The following is a 15024-nucleotide window of genomic DNA, read 5'->3' on the forward strand; positions in this document are numbered from 1 at the left end:
CTCTCTCTCTCTCTCTCTCTCTCTCTCTCTCTCTCTCTCTCTCTCTCTCTCTCTCTCTCTCTCTCTCGGTCTCTCTTCTTTACTCTCCCATCGACCAACTATCATTAATGAGGGAGGAAAGCAATAAATATCTCCCCTTTTTATACCTGGGCCCCCAAAATATCTTTTATTCATAGGTGCATACCTCTCAGGTGGGTATATCAGGTGGGTATATCTCAGGTGAGTATATCTCAAGTGCGTATCGTAGCCCCCGAGTGTCATACCTTCCAGTCAGCCCATTTGTTAGTGTTCCACTTAGGCTTCAATAGGAATAAACTCCACATATAATTAAATTACGTAGGCACCCACAAATATTGTTACGTACCTTTACTCCTTGTACATGGCTTCATGGTGCGTGAAGTGCAAGGCTTGGATGCACATATTACACTTGGTATCTACTCAGTCATGTCGGGCCAACCTGAGTTCAAGGTTACTCTTGCTATCATATTCCATATGGTACTTACGTCGGTTCTCTCTGGTTCAACCCCTATATGATCAAACCAAGTCAATATAGGTAATTAGACTGGGTTTAGAAAATAGGGTATCACAGTATGGGCTTTGAGGACTTTTTGCAGTTGCAAGTGAGTAACTGCGACCTTAATATGTATCAAATTTTGATGAAGAGGTGGTGGCCGTTGACTCACACTTTCCATTTTACCTGTGAGGAGATAATTATCACCCCCATCGAACTTCAGCTTGTGTGCAGTCCTGTGGTTCAGAGGGATGGTGATCATGGGCTGCCTGAAGGGATGGGACCCCATGAATAAGATAAGTTATGTGACCACGCTTATCAATGAGTGGTCCAACACCACCACACCGTTAGTGAGATGGTTTCGCAAGAATTGGGAAAAGCCAGTGAACGAGGTGATTGGTGAGTCTCTAGCTTCTACGCGATATCAGTTGGCGGAGCTTTGTGATGTACATGTTGGGGAACTCCCTCTCAACAAAAGTATGAATTCTATTAGGTTGGATCTGCTAGGCTATTTGGAGAAGATTGAGGGGATGAAGAAGTACATCTAGGGAGCATCCGGATACTCCACCTCCTTAGGAGCATCGATGCCCTGGCTATGGATGAGAGGCATTGTAATTATTGTGGATTCATGTGTCCTTGAGGTAAGTTCTTGCTTTTTTTCATTTTTATTTGCTTAAATTTGATGTCTTTTTGTCTTGGATTGATTTATTGGTATTTTCCTTGCAGTGCTGGTGCTTCGAGTATTTACATCTCCGAGAGCCCAAGCTTAAGGAAGTAGCCAAGACTTCTTCCCTTGCCCCAGGAGAGGGTTGGCAATGATTTATGAACGCCACAAGCCAATGCGCTTTGTCTTCGAGCTTAGAAATCTGTTGAACTGCCTCTCACCTTAGCACCATGGGCCCTGAATGGGAGGATGGCGGTCAATCCTTGGTGCCTCATCTTCCACCTTGTCACAAGCTGCACCCAGAGATGTTGACTCCAAATCGAATCTTCGATGGGAGGATAGGCTACCCGGTCTCTGATTTCTTCACATTAGAGTCCTAGAGCCAATAACAGGAGTTCATGATCACGGAGGGCGTATGCCACCACATCACCCCAGAGGGTTTGAAGGTAAATAGCCATGTTTCAGATTTTTTTGATGTTATTTCTTCTTCAGTTGTATTTTGTAACTGACTTGCATGATGGTATTGCTAGGATCACCACGAGAGGATTCCTCCCACCTCTGCTGCCATTGGCTCATCTCATGCCACCTCCACTACTCCTGTTGCAAGGCCTACTACTAAGATGGGTGTGCAGAGCATTCCCAGGGTGATGGGCCACCACCTGGGGTTGTCCTCCCAGGGTTCCCTGATTGGGTTTTCTGGGATACGGGTGTCCCTGTGGACATCCCTGTTTCTAGGTTGTCGTTGACTGGGGTGCCTACCTAGTAAGCTTATGTAAGTATGCTAGTGGTTTTCTCTGCTTAACTTTCTTACATTGTCCTGACCTCTCTACTTTACTTCACAGATCTTGGGCACCAATATGACGCACCAAATATGACGATCTCATATCGATAATCAATGGGTATGAGTAGCTATTGGGGAAGGAGATGGCAGCCCATCGTGCCATAGTAATTCACTTTCTCTTGTAAATGTACCTGCAAGGTTAGTTGCATAGAATACTACCACAAAACGTATGCATGTGGAAATCTGAGTTAGATGCAACGAGGTTGGACATCAAGGTCTATTAGGCCACAATTACATAGCTTCAGGAGCAAGTTGGTGTGTGGGCACATTCGTGGCTGCCACGGAGGGGGTGATGAGTCATCTCACTCAGAGAGTGAGGAGGAGGATAGTGCTGAGGTAGATGCCAGGAGGGAGTGGAGGTCAAAGGCCTTAGAGGAGTCTGATTAGTTTAGGTTTTTATTTTTTTTGATGATGTACATGACCACTTGGTCATTTTTTCTTTCTTTTGAAATTCTATGGGTGTATGACCGGTTGGTCATTTTTGTAAAGATTCAGGATCTTTAATTCCTCTAAGTAATGGGATTTGAATTTTTCACTCGCCTGTGTCTTTCCTTTTTCACTTGCACTATTACATAGAGGGTAACAATTTAGATTCCGTATGCAAATCATTGTGTGCAAATCCTTAGATACTTAAAAGTAGGGCTAAATACGCGGAGTGCGTTCAGTGATTGAGCTTGGGGCATATAAACTCCCTAAAGTCCCAAACTTAAGTTCAGCAAAGATTGCCTGTGTACAGGCTTAATCGATGCCAGGTGTATTAATTTGACATCATTTGCAATATGGCCGACGTCGAGTATGGAGAAAATTGTGTCAATGGAGGGCCAAATGGCATTGAATTTTACTTTGAAACTGTAATTTTTACAATCCGATGATGGTGTATGTGGGTGACATTGGTTTCTTATTGGTCGATATTTGTTGTGAATCAAATTGTGTCAAGATGGGGCCAAATGGTGTCAGATTTGGCTTGGGCCTTGTATGCTAATTGTGCCGGATTTATTGTATCAGCCATCGGATTCACCTAGTATTTCTTTATTTCTTAAACTTGCTAATTTCAAAACCTTCCATTCTGAAGTGATGAATGGATTTGTGGGAGTGTTTTGCTATAAATTGGACTTGTAGAGCTCTGTTCTCTCAACTTTTGAGGTCATAGCACTCTTGCAATTTGTCTCGGGTTTGCTCCCCTTCTCTTGTGATTCTTCTTCTCTCTCTTGTTCATTCGTGCATTGTAACTTTATTTATTTATTTATTATTATTTTTTTTTCTTTGTGCAAGTATCACCAATTCTCTATACTTGGTATTGTTTTAGCCATTCGTGGTGGATGGAGCTTTGAACACATGGATGAATGATATGGTGAAGAAGGATCATGAAATCCCAGTCCGTTACCATCTCCATCCCATCTTCGAAATATAAAAGATCAAGTTGAGTTGGAATCTCCTCTTTGGGGCAGCTAGAGTGTGGGATCGTGATCTCCATGTGTTTTCTCTTAATAATTGTTATATATGCCCAATGTAAGAGGAATTTATGCATTGTTTCTTATCTCCTCGCTCAGGTTCAATAATCGTCCCTTCCGTGAAGAGTGATTACAACAAAGATATCATAAATTTTTTGGGTTGCTCGATTGGGAGCTCTACGAATACATGTTGGGATGTTCCACTGATGTCTATGCTCTTATTGAGCATTTCTCCTGTTGCTCTTCAGGTATGAAACCCTACATTGTTTGTCGACATAATGCTTTTCTCTTATGTGTCATTGCTTGTTATCTCCTGAGAACGAGTCATTATAGTGTTTCTCCCATAACTAAGTGCACACCATGCCTGGTAGACCATGGAGGATCTACCACTACCAATCTCTTGATTAATAAAGTGCTCATCAGTATTGATCAGCAATGATGCATCTAGTTCAAAATCAAATATGATAATTATCATTTTTGTTAATGTTCTCTTCATAAAATGAATTAAAGGATTGCGTTGCCACTATTAGATTACAGTAATTAAGTTAGAGAGAGTGAGGAACTATAAGAATGCTATAATTCTAACAAGTTTCCAAAACAAATGAGTGTGTGTGTGTGTGTGTGTGTGTGTGTGTGTGTGTGAGAGAGAGAGAGAGAGAGAGAGAGAGAGAGAGAGAAAGAGAAATTTGAAGAATATTGCAGCTGCAACAAGGTCTTAGAGCGAGTGATAGGAGCAAGTGAAAGCACAAGAAATAGAAGTTTAAGTAACAGAGAGGCAAGTGGGTCTATGGCCCTAAGTGGGAGGATGGTAAGAAAGAGAAAGGTTTGTGTTATCAATCGTACTATTGCTAACAGTTATAGACATTACCTTTTTTTTATGGATGATTAATGTTCTTTCCCACTAACAGTTGTTTGATAGTCCAATCGTCAGTGTTCTGTCCAATCATGAGCTCTCAACAGGCCAAACTAACTGCCTTAGAAAAAGATGAAATGAACCCTATTCTTGAGTTTGAAAAAGAATCTTTTGGACGACACTTCTTCCTGAAATAATTGGACCTCAATTGTGTTAGATTGTTTATTTTCACTGTCTTTCCATTTTACACAATCCAAAATTCAAACTCATGTCAATTGTATCTAATAACCGTATTAAAGGAAAGCATACATAAAAGGAGAAGATAGGTAAATAAGAGATACCCTGGAGGAAAATATTACAACCCATGATGTATGATTACCCTCATATGCCTTTTTTCTTTATTAGTAACTCCAAGAAAAGGGATGAGAAACTATAAATGCCAACCTTGTGATTATAGTATATTTTCTCTCTGCTTCTAACTACTATTTTTCTAAAGAGCTTATCAAAATGCTCATAAACAAATCTTGAATTTCAATAAAATGCGTTCAAGTAGAACTAATGGAGGAAAATCTTGAATTTCAATAAAATGTGTTCAAACACATTAAATGAAATAGTGGATGGTTACCTCAGGAGCCACATATTCATATGTACCAGACAAAATAGTCACTTAATTCCTTTCAGAGTCTATTAGCCCAAAATACGTCAACTTTAATGTACTATTGTCATCCGTGACAAAAATATTTTTTTAGGAAAAAATAAGAGTTAATTTGACTCCAATCTATGAATAAAAATATCACTGCAAGATGAAGAAACAAGATAAAATCAAGACCTTAATTTATTCACGTCAACAAATTACAGGAGAAAAATAATAAAAGATTATTACCAGGCTTTAGATCTAAGTAGATGATACAAATTTTACATAAATATTTCCTCCACTAACATCTAAAGCAAAACTTATACTTTGTATTAGATTGTGACTAATCTTTAAATCAACAAATTATCATTTCTCCATAAGTTTCATCACTATTATGTAAGTTGCTAGACGTATAGAGACACCAATAAATTATTCCAATAAAATTAATCAATTTTCAAATATTAATCCATAGTATAAATTAGTTTATATAACCATCAACCATGAGAGAATAAAAAACTATTATTCTATGAGAGGTGAAAACAAATAAAATCAAAATTATATATTCTGACAATATCACTCAAAAATGCAGTGCACAAATGCTATTATCAATAATTAAATAAATAATAAACCCATGCACCAATTTATAAGAACCGAGACAATCTAAGTACTAGAATAATAGTAATCTAGTGAAATGTATAACTTTATCTAGGCTCATGAGATTGATGTTTAATTTTAATGTAAAGTTAATATAAGATATTTACAAATATATATATTTGAAATACTTAAGTAAAGATGTTCCGCGAAAGGAAAACAAGCATTCAAGTCGATTAAGGTTAAACAAAACAAGAGAATGCTCAAAATCTGAAGAGAAAATAAAAATATATATTGAATACTTTTCTTGCTTTACTCCATACATAATATTTTATAGCCACTTTATCATTATTTTAACTAAAAAATAATATTTGATAAAAATCACAGAAAAGATGAAAGAATTAGTTAGTTTGACATAGGGTAAAAAAGAAATATTATAAATTCTTAATTCTTCATTTTGGTGATAAGCTAGTTGTTCCCTATATATTGATCGACTATTGAAAGCCAACAAAATGATCAAGATGTGAATCAACTTTCTATAAAGCTAATAAAAGAACCAAAATCAATAGTAAGCTAGATGAATCAATATTAGAACAAAAACTCATCAAGAAGCATCAATATGTAGTAGAGTTCATCAAAATAAAACAAAAGCAGAGAAGAAAGAAAGAAACTAAAAAGAACAAAAAATAAAATTTAACAAAGTACATAACATCCCTGGTAGACCGAGGATGATCCACCACTACCAATCTCGTTACTAGTAAAGTGCTCATCAGTATTGATCAGCAATGATACATCCAGATCAAAATAAAATAGGCCAATATTATGTTTGTTAACATTTTGTTTATAAAATGAATTGAAGGATTGTCTGACAATTGCTAGACTAAAGTTATTAAGTTAGAGAGAATTAGGAACTGAAAAAATGCTACAATTTCAATAAGTTCCCAAAGAAATTTGTGAGAGAGAGAGGGGAATTTGAAGAATTTGAAGAATATTGTATCTGCAACAAGGTCTTAAAGTGAGTGATAAGAGTAAGTGAAAGAAAAAGAAACAGAGGTTTAAATAAGAAAGAGGTAAGTGGGTCTAAGGCTCTAAGTGGGGGGATAACAAGAAAGAGAAAGGTTGATCATACTATTGTTAATAGTTACAGACATTACCATTTTTTTTTTTTTTCTCCATTGATGATTAATGTTCTTTTCCAACAACAACTGTTTGATAGTCCAATCATGAGCTCTTAGTAAGCCTAACTAGTTGCCATAAAAGAACAAATGAACCCGATTATTGAGTCCGAAAAAGAACCTTTGAACGATGTTTTTTCCTAAAATAATTAGACTTCAATTATGTCAGGTTGTATGTTTTCATTGTCCTTTCATTCTACAAAACCTAAAATTCAAACTTACAATAATTGTATATAATAACCATATTAAAGGAAAGCATACATAAAAGGAGAAGATAGGTAAATAGAGATACTTCGAGAAAAAACATTATCACCATTGATATATTGTCCCACTCATATGTCTTTTTCTTTGTTAAAACTCCAATAAAATGATTGAGAAACTGTTGATATTAACCTTGTGATTGTGGTATATTTTTTTCCCGCATCTGTTATTTTTCTAAGGAGCTGATCAAAATTCTAAAAACAAATCTTGAATTTCAATAAAATGTGTTCAAAGATATTAAATAAATAGTAGATGATTACATTAGGAGCCACATATTCAAATATACCAGCCAAAGTAGTCACTTGATTCTCTTCAGAGTCTGCTAGCCCAAAACATACCAACTTTAATGTACTATTGTCATCCGAGACAAAAATATTTTTTAAGAAAAAATAATTTGACTCGAATCCATAGATAGAAATATCATTGTAAAATGAACAAACAAGATAAAGAATCAAGACCTTAATTTATTCACGATAACAGGTTATAGAAGAAAAATAAGAAAAGTTTATTACCAGGCTTTAGATCCGAGAAGATGATGTAAATTTTATGTAAATACTCCATAGCTCTAGTAACATCTAAAGCAAAACTTATCATTTGTGTTAGATTGTAACTACTAACTACCCTTTAAATAAAAAAAAATGATCATTTTTTCAAAAGTTCCATCACTATTATAAGCTACTATATGTATAGAGGCACCAATAAAATGTTCTAATTAATAAGATCTTAAAAATTTAATTCAGAGCGTGAATTAGTTTAAGGAATCATCAAACATGAGAGAATAAAAAATATTATTTTATAAGAAGCTAAAACAACTAAATAAAAAGTATATATTCTAACAATATCACTAAAAAATACAATGCACAAATGTTGTTATCAATTACTAAATAAATAAACTCATAGACCTATTTATAAGAACACAGACAATCTAAGTACTAGAATAATAGTAATTTAGTGAAATGAATAACTTTATCCAGGTTCATGAGTTTAATATTTGATTTTAATATGAAGTTAATATGAGAGATTTAAAAAAAAATGAAGCATTTAAGTAGAAGATGTTCCTCCAAAAGAAAACAAGTATTCAAATCAATTAAGGTTAAATAAAATAAAAGAATGCTCAAGATCTGAAGAGAAAATAAAAACATGCGTACGTTGATTACATTTTCATGCTTCATTTTTATACATAAAATTGATCACTTCTTTTTTCCTTAATCACCTTTCCTTCATTGACTATGGTATTATTCTATATATAATTTATAACCAATTTATCATCATTGTGCATAGAAAATAACATTTGATTAAAATCACAGTGAGGATGAAAGAATTAGTAGTAAAAAAAAGTAATGTTATAAATTCTTAATTTTTTGCTTTGGTAATGAATTAGTTATTTCTTATATATTTGTAGACCATCAAAAGATAAACAAATTGATCGAGATGTGAATAAACTATCTCCAAAGCTGGAAATAGAAGAACTAAATCAATAGTATGCTAGATGAATTAACCTTAGAACAAAAAATATCAAAAAACACTAATTCGTACTAGAGTTCATGAAAATAAAACAAAAACAGAGAAGAAAGAAAGAAAATAAAAAGAACATAAAATAAAATTTAAAAAAGTATACACCATCCTTAGTAGATTGTGGAGAATCCACCACTGCCAATATCATGACTAATAAAATACTCATCAATATTAATCAGCAATGATGCATCCAGTTCAAAATCAAGTAGGACACTATTATGTTTATTAACTTTTTTTTTTCATTAAATGAATTGAAGGATTGCATTGCCATTATTAGACTAAAGTAATTAAGTTAGAGAGTGAGGAATTGAAAGAATGCTACAATTCCAATAAGTTCTAAAAGAAATGTTGTGTGAGAGAGAGGAATTTGAGGAAGTTACAGCTGCAACGATGTCTCCAAGTGAGTGGCAATGGCAAGAGCAAGAGAAAGAAAAAAAAACAGAATTTAAGTAATTGAGAGGCAAGTGGGTCTAAGGCTCTAAGTGGGGGGGTTCACAAGAAAGAGCAAGGTTTGTGTTATCAATCATACTATTGCTAACAGTTATAGATATTACCTTTTTTTTTTTATGGATGATTAATGTTCTTTCCCACTAACAGTTGTTTGATAGTCCAATCGTCAGTGTTCTATCCAATAATGAGCTCTCAACAGGCCAAACTAACTGCCTTAGAAAAAGATGAAATGAACCCTATTCTTGAGTTTGAAAAAGAACCATTGGACGACACTTCTTCCTGAAATAATTGGACCTCAATTGTGTTAGATTGTTTATTTTCATTGTCCTTCCATTTTACAAAATCCAAAATTTAAACTCATGTCAATTGTATCTAATAACCGTATTAAAGGAAAGCATACATAAAAAGAGAAGATAGGTAAATAAGAGATACCCTGGAGGAAAATATTACAACCCATGATGTATGATTACCCTCATATGCATTTTTTCTTTATTAGTAATTCCAAGAAAAGGGATGATAAACTATAAATGCCAACCTTGTGATTGTAGTATATTTTCTCTCTGCTTCTAACTGCTATTTTTCTAAAGAGCTTATCAAAATGCTCATAAACAAATCTTGAATTTCAATAAAATGTGTTTAAACACATTAAATGAAATAGTGGATGGTTACCTCAGGAGTCACATATTCATATGTACCAGACAAAATAGTCACTTAATTCCTTTCAGAGTCTGTTAGCCCAAAATACGTCAACTTTAATGTACTATTGTTATCCGTGACAAAAATATTTTTTTAGGAAAAAATAAGAGTTAATTTGACTCCAATCTATGAATAAAAATATCACTGCAAGATGAAGAAACAAGATAAAATCAAGATCTTAATTTATTCACGTCAACAAATTACAGGAGAAAAATAAGAAAAGATTATTACCAGGCTTTAGATCTAAGTAGATGATACAAATTTTACATAAATATTTCCTCCACTAACATCTAAAGCAAAACTTATACTTTGTGTTAGATTGTGACTAATATTTAAATCAACAAATTATCATTTCTCCATAAGTTTCATCACTATTATGTAAGTTGCTAGACATATAGAGACACCAATAAATTGTTCCAATGAAATTAATCAATTTTCAAATATTAATTCATAGTATAAATTAGTTTATATAACCATCAACCATGAGAGAATAAAAAACTATTATTCTATGAGAGGTGAAAACAAATAAAATCAAAATTATATATTCTGACAATATCACTCAAAAATGCAGTGCACAAATGCTATTATCAATAATTAAATAAATAATAAACCCATGCACCAATTTATAAGAACCGAGACGATCTAAGTACTAGAATAATAGTAATCTAGTGAAATGTATAACTTTATCTAGGCTCATGAGATTGATGTTTAATTTTAATGTAAAGTTAATATAAGATATTTACAAATATATATATTGAAATACTTAAGTAAAGATGTTCCGCGAAAGGAAAACAAGCATTCAAGTCGATTAAGGTTAAACAAAAACAAGAGAATGCTCAAAATCTGAAGAGAAAATAAAAATATATATTGAATATTTTTCTTGCTTTACTCCATACATAATATTTTATAGCCACTTTATCATTATTTTAACTAAAAAATAATATTTGATAAAAATCACAGAAAAGATGAAAGAATTAGTTAGTTTGACATAGGGTAAAAAAGAAATATTATAAATTCTTAATTCTTCATTTTGGTGATAAGCTAGTTGTTCCCTATATATTGATCGACTATTGAAAGCCAACAAAATGATCAAGATGTGAATCAACTTTCTATAAAGCTAATAAAAGAACCAAAATCAATAGTAAGCTAGATGAATCAATATTAGAACAAAAACTCATCAAGAAGCATCAATATGTAGTAGAGTTCATCAAAATAAAACAAAACCAGAGAAGAAAGAAAGAAACTAAAAAGAACAAAAAATAAAATTTAACAAAGTACATAACATCCCTGGTAGACCGAGGATGATCCACCACTACCAATCTCGTTACTAGTAAAGTGCTCATCAGTATTGATCAGCAATGATACATCCAGATCAAAATAAAATAGGCCAATATTATGTTTGTTGACATTTTGTTTATAAAATGAATTGAAAGATTGTCTGACAATTGCTAGACTAAAGTTATTAAGTTAGAGAGAATTAGGAACTGAAAAAATGCTACAATTTCAAAAAGTTCCCAAAGAAATTTGTGAGAGAGAGAGGGGAATTTGAAGAATTTGAAGAATATTGTAGCTGCAACAAGGTCTCAAAGTGAGTGATAAGAGTAAGTGAAAGAAAAAGAAACAGAGGTTTAAATAAGAAAGAGGTAAATGGGTCTAAGGCTCTAAATGGGGGGATAACAAGAAAGAGAAAGGTTGATCATACTATTGTTAATAGTTACAGACATTACCATTTTTTTTTCTCCATTGATGATTAATGTTCTTTTCCAACAACAACTGTTTGATAGTCCAATCATGAGCTCTTAATTAGCCTAACTAGTTGCCATAAAAGAAGAAATGAACCCGATTATTGAGTCCGAAAAAGAACCTTTGAACGATGTTTTTTCCTAAAATAATTAGACTTCAATTATGTCAGGTTGTATGTTTTCATTGTCCTTTCATTCTACAAAACCTAAAATTCAAACTTACAATAATTGTATATAATAACCATATTAAAGGAAAGCATACATAAAAGGAGAAGATAGGTAAATAGAGATACTTTGAGAAAAAACATTATCACCATTGATATATTGTCCCACTCATATGTCTTTTTCTTTGTTAAAACTCCAATAAAAGGATTGAGAAACTGTTGATATTAACCTTGTGATTGTGGTATATTTTTTTTCCACATCTGTTATTTTTCTAAGGAGCTGATCAAAATTGTAAAAACAAATCTTGAATTTCAATAAAATGTGTTCAAAGATATTAAATAATTAGTAGATGATTACATTAGGAGCCACATATTCAAATATACCAACCAAAGTAGTCACTTGATTCTCTTCAGAGTCTGCTAGTCCAAAACATACCAACTTTAATGTACTATTGTCATCCGAGACAAAAATATTTTTTAAGAAAAAATAATTTGACTCGAATCCATAGATAGAAATATCATTGTAAAATGAACAAACAAAATAAAGAATCAAGATCTTAATTTATTCACGATAACAGGTTATAGAAGAAAAATAAGAAAAGTTTATTACCAGGCTTTAGATCCAAGAAGATGATGTAAATTTTATGTAAATATTCTATAGCTCTAGTAACATCTAAAGCAAAACTTATCATTTGTGTTAGATTTTAACTACTAACTACCTTTAAATAAAAAAAAAAATGATCATTTTTTCAAAAGTTCCATCACTATTATAAGCTACTATATGTATGGAGGCACCAATAAAATGTTCTAATTAATAAGATCTTAAAAATTTAATTCAGAGCGTGAATTAGTTTAAGGAATCATCAAACATGAGAGAATAAAAAATATTACTTTATAAGAAGCTAAAACAACTAAATAAAAAGTATATATTCTAACAATATCACTAAAAAATACAATGCACAAATGTTGTTATCAATTACTAAATAAATAAACTCATAGACCTATTTATAAGAACACAGACAATCTAAGTACTAGAATAATAGTCATTTAGTGAAATGAATAACTTTATCTAGGTTCATGAGTTTAATATTTGATTTTAATATGAAGTTAATATGAGAGATTTAAAAAAAATGAAGCATTTAAGTAGAAGATGTTCCTCCAAAAGAAAACAAGTATTCAAATCAATTAAGGTTAAATAAAATAAAAGAATGCTCAAGATCTGAAGAGAAAATAAAAACATACGTACGTTGATTACATTTTCATGCTTCATTTTTATACATAAAATTGATCACTTCTTTTTTCCTTAATCACCTTTCCTTCATTGAATATGGTATTATTCTATATATAATTTATAACCAATTTATCATCATTGTGCATAGAAAATAACATTTGATTAAAATCACGGTGAAGATGAAAGAATTAGTAGTAAAAAAAAGTAACGTTATAAATTCTTAATTCTTTGCTTTGGTAATGAATTAGTTACTTCTTATATATTTGTAGATCATCGAAAGATAAACAAATTGATCGAGATGTGAATAAACTATCTCTAGAGCTAGAAATAGAAGAACTAAATCAATAGTATGCTAGATGAATTAACCTTAGAACAAAAAATATCAAAAAACACTAATTCGTACTAGAGTTCATGAAAATAAAACAAAAACAGAGAAGAAAGAAAGAAAATAAAAAGAACATAAAATAAAATTTAAAAAAGTATACACCATCCTTGGTAGATTGTGGAGAATCCACCACTACCAATATCGTGACTAATAAAATACTCATCAATATTAATCAGCAATGATGCATCCAGTTCAAAATCAAGTAGGACACTATTATGTTTATTAACTTTTTTTTTTCATTAAATGAATTGAAGGATTGCATTGCCATTATTAGACTAAAGTAATTAAGTTAGAGAGTGAGGAATTGAAAGAATGCTACAATTCCAATAAGTTCTAAAAGAAATGTTGTGTGAGAGAGAGGAATTTGAAGAAGTTACAGCTGCAACGATGTCTCCAAGCGAGTGGCAATGGCAAGAGCAAGAGAAAGAAAAAGAAACAGAATTTAAGTAACTGAGAGGCAAGTGGGTCTAAGGCTCTAAGTGGGGGGGGGGTTCACAAGAAAGAGTACGGTTTGTGTTATCGACTGTACTACTGTTAACAGTTACAGACATTACCTATTTACCACTTGGATGATTAATGCCGTTCTCCACTTACAACTGTTTGATAGTCCAATTGTCAGTGTTTCGTCCAATCATGAACTCTCAACAGGCCTAACTAACTTCCTTAAAAGAACAAGAAATGAACCCGATTCTTAAATATGGTAAAAAGAACCTTTGGACGACGTTTTTTCCCTGAAATATCTAGACCTCAATATTTCAAGGAAAGCATATATAAAAAAAGAATATAGATAAATAAGAGATACTTCGAGGAAAAGATTACCATGTATGACATGTCGTCCCCCTCATATGTCTTTTTCTTATTACTAACTCCCATAAAATGATTGAGAAACTATAAATATCAACTTTGTGATTGTAATATATTTCCTCTCGTTTCTAACTGTTACTTTTCTAAGGAGGTGATCAATATTCTCAAAAACGAATCTTGAATTTCAATAAAATGTGTTCAAATAGATTAAATTGAGGATAATCTTGAATTTTAATAAAATGTGTTCAAACATATTAAATGAAAGAGTAGATGGTTACTTTAGGAGCCACATATTCAAATATACTAATTAAAGTAATCATTTGATTCCCTTTAAAGTCTACTAGCTCAAAATATACAAACTTTAATATAGTATTGTCATCTGAGATAAAAATATTTTTTTAAGAAAAAAAAAAGAGAGTTTGTTCGACTCCAATCCATGGATAAAATTGTCATTGCAAGATGAAAAAATAATATAAAGAGTCAAGATCTTAATTTATTCATGTCAACAAATTATAGAAGAAAAATAAGAAAAGTTTAGTACCAAACTTTAGGTCTGAGTGGATAATACAAATTTTATGTAAATACTTCATAGCTCTATTAATATTTAAAACAAAGTTTATACTTTGTATTAGATTGTAACTACCTTTAAATTGACAAATGATCATTTCTGCATAAGTTTCATCGTTATTATGTAAACTGCTAGATGTATAAAGGCACAAATAAATTGTTCCAATAAAACTAATGAAATCAAAGTTAATTCAGAGTATGAATTAGTTTAAGTAACCGTCAAGCATAAGAGAATAAAAATATTATTCTATAAGAAGCTAAAACAATCAAATAAAAAATATACATTCTGACAATATCATTGAAAAACATAATGCATGAATAATATTACCAATAACTAAATAAATAAATAAATTCATGCATTTTTAAGAACCCAAACAATTTAAGTACTATAATAATGGAAATCTTATGAAATGAATAACTTTATCTAAATTAATGCATTTGAAGTTTAATTTTAATATAAAGTTAATATGATATATTAAAAAAAAAAAA

General features: G+C 31.8%; 1 long non-coding RNA gene across 1 annotated transcript; it reads left to right on the forward strand.

Annotated features, from left to right (window-relative positions):
* The first annotated feature begins 206 nt into the window (after positions 1-206).
* LOC122064748 lies at positions 207-2551 on the forward strand. The gene is made up of 4 exons (XR_006135815.1): positions 207-1152; positions 1238-1621; positions 1706-1947; positions 2018-2551. It is a non-coding gene; the product is annotated as an uncharacterized LOC122064748 (long non-coding RNA).
* Positions 2552-15024: the final 12473 nt, after the last annotated feature.

This window comes from Macadamia integrifolia, unplaced genomic scaffold (genome assembly GCF_013358625.1).
Source record: "Macadamia integrifolia cultivar HAES 741 unplaced genomic scaffold, SCU_Mint_v3 scaffold1747, whole genome shotgun sequence".
In the NCBI taxonomy this organism is placed as follows: domain Eukaryota; kingdom Viridiplantae; phylum Streptophyta; class Magnoliopsida; order Proteales; family Proteaceae; genus Macadamia; species Macadamia integrifolia.